Source organism: Crocuta crocuta, unplaced genomic scaffold (genome assembly GCF_008692635.1).
Source record: "Crocuta crocuta isolate KB4526 unplaced genomic scaffold, BGI_CrCroc_1.0 scaffold339, whole genome shotgun sequence".
In the NCBI taxonomy this organism is placed as follows: domain Eukaryota; kingdom Metazoa; phylum Chordata; class Mammalia; order Carnivora; family Hyaenidae; genus Crocuta; species Crocuta crocuta.
Genome location: NW_027530357.1, coordinates 1977602 through 1983352, shown reverse-complemented (window position 1 = coordinate 1983352; position 5751 = coordinate 1977602). Strand labels below are relative to the sequence as shown.

General features: G+C 49.5%; 1 long non-coding RNA gene across 1 annotated transcript; it reads left to right on the top strand.

Moving 5' to 3' along the window:
* On the top strand, positions 1-2513 carry LOC144233134 (uncharacterized). The gene is made up of 2 exons (XR_013335600.1): positions 1-100; positions 2171-2513. It is a non-coding gene; the product is annotated as an uncharacterized LOC144233134 (long non-coding RNA).
* Positions 2514-5751: the final 3238 nt, after the last annotated feature.

Sequence of the window (5751 nt, the reverse complement as noted above, 5' to 3'; positions counted from 1 at the left end):
CCCATCCCACAGAGGTGTTTCAAGGGATGAAGAGAGAATTTAGGCACTGGACACAGATTGGTATATAATGGGTACCTGATAAACAATAGCTACATTGACAGTAAGCATTTCTCTTTTTTTTTAAATGTTAATTTATTTATTTTGTGTGTGAGAGAGAGAGTAGGGGAGGGGCAGAAAGAGAGGAAGAAAGAGAGAGACTCTCAAGCAGGCTCCTGACTGTCAGTGCAGAACCAGATGCGGGGCTGGATACCGTGAACCGTGAGATCGTCACCTAAGCTGAAATCAACAGTCCGACATTTGATGGACTGAGCCACCCAGGTGTCCCCACAGTAGATGTTTCTATGGAAGGCAGAGAAAGGACTCCCATTTTCGGAGCCCCAACCATGTGCCAGGCACTCCCGTATGGTATTTTAGTGAATGTTTATAAACAATGTTTCAAGCACATTTTGATAGTTCCCATTTCATGGATGAGAAAACCGAGCCTCAGAGGTTAAGAGATTTGCCTAAGGTTACACAGGGGTAAGTAGCAGAGTTGGGATTCAAACCCAGTGCTGTCTCTGTGCTCCGCCCATTCTAACCTCTGTGCCTTCTTTGACTTCTGTTGCCTGGAGGCTGGAGGCGCAAGGAAGGGTTCAAGACCCTGAGGGTGGGAATGGGCAGAAGGAACACCCTCAGGGACCTGCAAACAGGAAGCTCTCTCTCAGTGGCCTCCATTAGTACCCAGCATGGGGCCTCATTAGATCAGTAGGTTGAGTTTCTGAACCCACAGGCTCTGTGCTTGTGACTTATTAGAGCACCTACTCTGTGCCAAGCACCAGGATACAGCTGTGAACAGAAGATATCTTACAGTCGTGCACTAATGGGGCCAAGAAGGGTTTAAACAGGAAGCCCTTTGAAATCTCCAGTGAGGACAGTCTTTTCCCCTATGGTGCAGGGTAGTGGCACCTACGCTCTGCCAGAGCTCAAGTGTTGTTGGGACCCTTCCCTGCGGCTAATCCCAGCCTGGATCCTGGGTGTAGGGGCCCCTTTAAGAAGATCATGTCCCACCCCACCCCCCGCCCCCCATAATTAGCCAGCTAAAGAAAGAGCTGGCTTGAAATGGGATTGTGCAGACCCAGCTTTGGGCCCCGAGGACGCTGGATTGGGGATTGTTATGCTAATCGCCTGAGATCAGCAGTTCCCGTGCCCTTCAGAAGGCAGGTAGCTGATGTCGGGCTCTGCCCAGCGGCTGTGGCTGCAGTTCTGCGGGAGGGCTGGGCTTCTCCTCCTGCTTCCTGCTTCCTCTGCTCGCCCCCCCTCACCCCACCCCGTCAGACTCGCCCTGCCTGTCCTCCCCCCTGCCAGTGGCTGGGAGGCTCGGCCTCTCCTAGAAATGTCCAGCCCAGCTTCTCTCCGTTCTCCAAAGAGAAACCGGGTCCCCACAGCCACCTGCTTGCCTTCGGGTTGGGCACTGTTGGAAGACACAGAGGCAGGAAGAAGAAGGTACCCAGCCTGTCCTTAGAGCCTGCTCCCTTTTCCAGGCACTGAGCCGCATCCTTCCTCGATCCTTCTTGCCTTCCCAGCTATGGAAATCACACTGGGTGGTGGCTTTGTCGCTCGCTAACTATGCCAACATGAGCAAGTGACTTTGTCTCCCAGAGCCTTGGTTTCTTCAACTGTAAAATAGGTTGATAATAATAGTATCTGCCTCAATGGAATGAAATAGGATGAAATGAGGGCAGGCATCAATCCGGAGCTTGATAGAGGCTCTGATGTAGAGCATCCACTCTATGCCAGCCCTGCATTTGGCCCTTTTATACGGCATTTGCCCAGTTTGCCTTTCAACCGTCCTGCGAGGTAATTAGCATTATCACCCCCATTTCACAGATGAAGAAACCAAGGCTCCAAGGACCTAACTCACTTGCCCAGGATCCACCCTGAGCCCACCTGTTCTCTTAACCTTTATTCTGCTCTTTGGCATGTGGCCATTGATGGTGCAGGAGGTGAGCTTGGTTGGTATAAAAATGCTCACATAAATATGAGGAATCGTAATATATTGAATGTACAGAGGGAAAAAATAAAAACCAGCACTGCAAGCCTAGGAATTCACACATAGTATTGCTTAGGTTAAATATATTTAAATCCGTACAATGACTAGTACAAGTCTGATCATAGCAGCTTTTATTCATAGGAGCCAAAACCTGGAAACAGCTGAGACATCCATCAGTGAGAGCACGGACGATCAAACCGGGGTGCGGCCATGCAATGGGATACTCCTCAGCCAGCAGTGAGAGGGAACAAGCTGCTTATCCAAGATTGTGGACCAACCTCACAAGCACGTTGAGTGAAAGCAGCCAGACTCAAGAGAGTACACACTTTTTGCCTCCGTTTACATGAAGTTCAAGAACAACTAAAACCAATCTATGGCGAGGGAAGTCAGAATAGTGGCTACCAACTGGGGACGGTCTTGACAGGAAGCAAATCCGAAGGAACCTCCTCGGGTGATGGGAATTCATTATATCCTGGTCTGGGTGCAGTCACTTGGGTGTCTGTATAGGGAAAAGTGCACCTGGCGGCATCCTTAACATTGGTTCAAATTAATGTATGTGACCTATGCATCAGTTACATCGTTTAAGTTAAAAAGAAATTAATTCATTAAGGGGAAATTCTAAGTAGTAGTCAGGAGTTCCATGATAATGGACAAGAAGCAAAAGCAAACAAAACAAATGCCAAAGACTCAAGGTGGCAGAGGTATCCGGGTACGTTCTGGGCAGCGCAGTTACTCGGTTTCCCCCCTCACAGGTGCCACATAGCATACGAGACGCCTAGTGAAATTTGAATTTCAGACAAATAAACAAGTACTTTTTTTTTTTAGTATAAGTATGTCCCATGCGATATTTGGGACGTACTTACACTAGAACATGTATTTATTTGTTTGTTTGACCTTGACTCGTTGTTTATCAGAAATGCGAATTTAATCCGGGCGTCCTGTGTGTTTTTATTTGCTAAATCTGGCAAGCCTGCCCCCTCGGAGACCCCGCCCCGTCTCGCAGCCCGGTGCCCACCGCAGGCGGGAGCGCCCCGCGCGGTGCAGTCACGCCGGGCGCAGCCTGGCAACGCGGCCACAAAGGGAGCCCGGGAGGCGGAATCTTTCCACATGCCTGATCAATGGGGGCGCGGAGACGGCGGTGCAAACAGGCCTGAGACAGCCGCACAAAGAGGAGGCCCCTCGGCCGCTCCCGCCTTCCATTGATCCGGGCCCTTTGTGGCTCGGACAACGGGGGGGGGCGCGCGGGAGGCGCCTCGCAGGGACTTGGCCATTCTCCTTAGGGGTAGAAGGCGCAGGAGGACCCCCGCGCCGCCAGCCCACCCCACCGCGTCCCCCCCTGCGGGCCCCAAGTCCGAGGTCCGGCGTAGTCCACATCGCTTCCGGAGCACAGGGCAGGGCCTAGGGTGGTGTTGGGCCAGGCCCAGGAGGGTCCTGTATTCCAGAAAAGTCTGCAGCCTGCCAGTGGGACCAGCCACCCAGCCCTGGCTTCCTGAGGCCCCCCCCCCCCAGTCTGCCCTGGCAAGCTTTTGTATCCCCCTGGTTACAGGCAAGCCTTGCAGTCTTTATTTTATTTTATTTTTTGTTTATTGAGCAAATATTTATTGAGCATTTGCTCCAAGAGGTTCCCACTCTCTGCTGCCCCTGTGACCACTGAAAACGGCCAACTCCCCCTCAAGCATCACCTCTCTGGGAAAGCATCCTGGCCCCTCTCCCATCCCCAGATTGGGTAGAGAGTCACCCCATCCCCCACCCCCGGCCACGCATCTCTGTGCCTTCCAGCTCCTTACTCTTCACGATAGGAACAGCTAACAATTATTGGACATTTACTGTGCACGCTGTGTCAAGCAGGAGATGTCTCCTCATTCTTATATAGCCCTTCAGGCTGGAGCTCCTTTGCTCCCTATTTTCCAGAGGTGGTGACTGAAGCGGGGTATGTGAAGGTGGTCACCCAAGGTCACACAGCTAGCCCAAGAAGCAGAGTGGGGATTTGAACCCAGGCATTAGATTCCAGAGCCTGGGATCCTCACCACCCCAAGTCCCAGGCTTGGTTGCAGTATCCATTTTTACGGCCCAGCAGGCACACCCTTGATGTCTAACTTGCCCCATCAGAAAATATATTGCACTGTATTGGGCCTATTTGCTCATTTTCTTCTGTTGTCTCCACTGGGCTGCTTGCTCTGTGACCTCAGCACCCACCACAAGGAAGGTACCCAAGGTACAATTGTCGATCTGAACTAGTGGGTTTGAGAAGCATTTTGCTAGTCCTTGACTCTGATACAGTTTCTGCCCACAGATGAACTTGAAATCAGAAACTCAAATAATGTAAGTAAGAAGGGTTGCAGGGCTCTGAAGTCTCGTGTAGTTTTCCCCTCTTCTTTTGAAAAATCAGACTCATTGAGATAGAATTTACATGCATAAAATGCACCCATTTTAAGTATCCAGTTCAGTGAGCACTGACAAATGATTACACCCATGTAACTACTACTACTGTCAAATGTAAAACATTTTCATCTCCCCAAAAAGTTCCCGGGTGCCCTTTGCAGTCAATGCCTGCCCTCCCACACCACCACTCCCCCCCACCCCTGTTCCCAGGCAACCACTGATCTGCTTTCTGTCACTATAGGTTAGTTTGCATTTTTCTAGAATTTCATGTAAATGAAATCATACAATGTGTACTCTTCGTGTCTGGCTTTTATCCCTTAACATGCAGTTTGGAGATTCAGCTATGCTGTTGAATGATTCCCCCCCTTTGTAGTTTCAAATCCCTTCTCTGTTCTTGACGCCTTTGAGCTTCAGCTTCTTCGTATATAAAACGAGGTTGAATGCTGTGAAGTTGAGTGGAGAGAGTGTCTGCAGAGTGCACAGGACCTGTACACAGCAGACACAGTGATATGTTCTAGATCAGTCTGACTTGCCTGGTGTACTGCGAGTTCTCGTGGTAGGCACGAGATCTGCACACAGTAGGCATTCAATAAGTCCTTTTGATTAGCATCCCTTTCTAGCTGTAAACCCCCCCGAGGACTGGGACTTTATCCATTTTGTTCACTGCTCTCCACCAATGGCAATAGTTACCGTTTATCACAGATGGTGAATCCAGAGGCTCAGAGAGGTATGGTAACTTGCCCAAGATCACACAGCCATAAAGAGCCAGAGTTGGGACCAAACACAGGCAGCCTCGTCCTGGGGTCCTTATTCTTTTTAGTTAATTCGAAATATATGGGGTCCTTATCCTAAAGCACTATGTTAAACCCCCTAACAAGTAATTTTTCATTTCTCTCACAATCTCCCTGAACCTTCTCTTTCTCTCATTCTCGTCCTTTGCTGACCTCCCCTTGGAGGCAGCATAATGTAGAAAAGAACAACCATACTACAATTATATATTTTGGGGTTTATGTGCCAGGCAGTATTCTAAGCACCTCATGTGTATTGACTTGTGTAATTCATCAACCATTTTGTAAGGTAGGTTCTGTGTTTCTCCCCATTTTACAGGTAAGGAAGCTGGAAGGCAGCTCTGTGGTTTTGGAGTCAGGATGTCCTCTTTTTTTTTTTTTTAGTGTTTATTTTGAAAGAGAGAGAGAGCGGGGGAGGGGCAAAGAGAGAGGGAGAGAGAGAATCGCAAGCAGGTTCCTCACTGTCAGCGTGGAGTGTGACATGGGACTCGATCTTTTGAACCATGAGATCATGACCTGAACTTAAATCAAGAGTCAGATGCTAAACCAACT